Raw genomic sequence first — 1538 nt, 5'->3', positions numbered from 1 at the left:
CTTTGTTTTGGGATAATGGAAGAGAATTCTGAGCTGTTCTTTCTGGATCCAGGGCCTCCTTACCAAACATTTCTGTGTGCAGTGATGTTCTTCATGAGTCCTCGAGGTCACTAGGTCACGGCCCTTGCTGGAAAGGAAGTGTAAGTGGTACGAGGGCTCAGGCTCCAGACTGATTTCAAATCCTGACTCCTACACTCATTAGCTCTGGAATTTGGGGCACATGAATTTATCTTTCTGAACCACAGTTTACATATCTGCAAAAGGGGGATGAACTACATACCTCATAAGGTTATTATGAGAATTAAAGGAAACAATCCATGTGAAGTGTTCAGCACCATGTCTGGAGTGTTGTAAATGTCCACTAAGTGGTAACTATAAACACTATTATTATCGATTGAACCAACCTTAGACTTTTTTAACCATATTGCAAAATTCTCCCAAAATGAAGCCAGCTCCTATGTCTCCATGTTTTTGCTATTTGTTTCTTAAGCAATGTAACCAATGAATGATTCAGTCCAATTCTGAAAAGGCTGAAAGTCTGAACAATCTGTCCCCAAGGAACTATGCTCCCGGTAACAAGGCCACGCAAGGCACCCTGATATACTATATACCTCCCATATATATATATAGATAGATAGATAGATAGATACAGAGATAGAGATATAGAGATATAGAGATATAGAGATATTCATTCCCAGGGATAAAATTCACTTTACAAATGACATAAGAGTGTTGTTTCAGTTTGGTTTTTTGGTCTGAAGTACAAAACTCAGTCAAAGATAGAGTAGACCAGTGTTTCCTACTCTTCCATCTGAAAATTTAAGTGAAAGGACAAGATTGTTTCTGATGAAGAGGAAACTTTCAGTTTCAAGTAATAAGAACCCAATTCAAAATAGCTTTAGAAAAGAAAAACAAACAAACAAAAAAACCAAAAAACAAAGAAACAAAGAAACAAAAAGAAACAACAACAACAAAAAACAAACCACAGGGATTCACTGGCTGACTAATTAAAAATTTGATTATTGTGCTAAACTCAACCAAATCTAGCTCTAATGATACCAAGAACTTGTCTCTTTCCATCCTTTGTCTCTGTTCTTAGAATTGGCTTCATCCCAGGCAGCTCTACCTGCCTGTATCCTGATGATCTCCAACAGATCCAATCTTACCTTCTATCATCCTAACAACTAGCAAAGTAAGAGTTTCTCCTTCCCAGAACTGATGCCCACTGGTTTGACTAGCCTGTCTTGAGTCCCAAGCCCTCTGCAAAACTATTCATTGTATTTAGGAGAGGTGAGAGTCCTTGACTGATAGTCTCCTCCTAACTGAATGCAAATGAGCAAAGGATAGTTCCCAAAGGAAAAACTAGGGCTGTTTCCGATAAAGGAGAAATCTGTACTGGTTAGACAAAGACAGAAGATGTTTATTAGGCCATCCAGGGCTCTTTAAACTCTGTAGCTACCTTTGGAACCTTTTAGAAGCTTCAAGACTGGGCCAGTTCCATTGACAAATCCTTAGGGCACACTTCCCTCTGCAGTTAG

At 38.9% G+C, this 1538-nt stretch overlaps 1 long non-coding RNA gene across 1 annotated transcript in view; it reads left to right on the top strand.

Moving 5' to 3' along the window:
• LOC111140498 overlaps positions 1-1538 on the top strand; it is a 3715-nt gene that overhangs the window by 1076 nt on the left and 1101 nt on the right. The window contains exon 2 of the long non-coding RNA XR_002640158.1: positions 1100-1192. This is a non-coding gene — a long non-coding RNA (uncharacterized LOC111140498). The remainder of the gene's footprint in view (positions 1-1099; positions 1193-1538) is intronic.

The sequence above is a fragment of the Enhydra lutris genome, unplaced genomic scaffold (genome assembly GCF_002288905.1).
Source record: "Enhydra lutris kenyoni isolate GAN:26980312 unplaced genomic scaffold, ASM228890v2 scaffoldscaffold1975, whole genome shotgun sequence".
NCBI classification, from domain to species: Eukaryota; Metazoa; Chordata; class Mammalia; order Carnivora; family Mustelidae; genus Enhydra; species Enhydra lutris.
The sequence above is the reverse complement of the archived record's forward strand: the minus strand, read 5'-3'. Positions and strand labels throughout refer to the sequence as shown.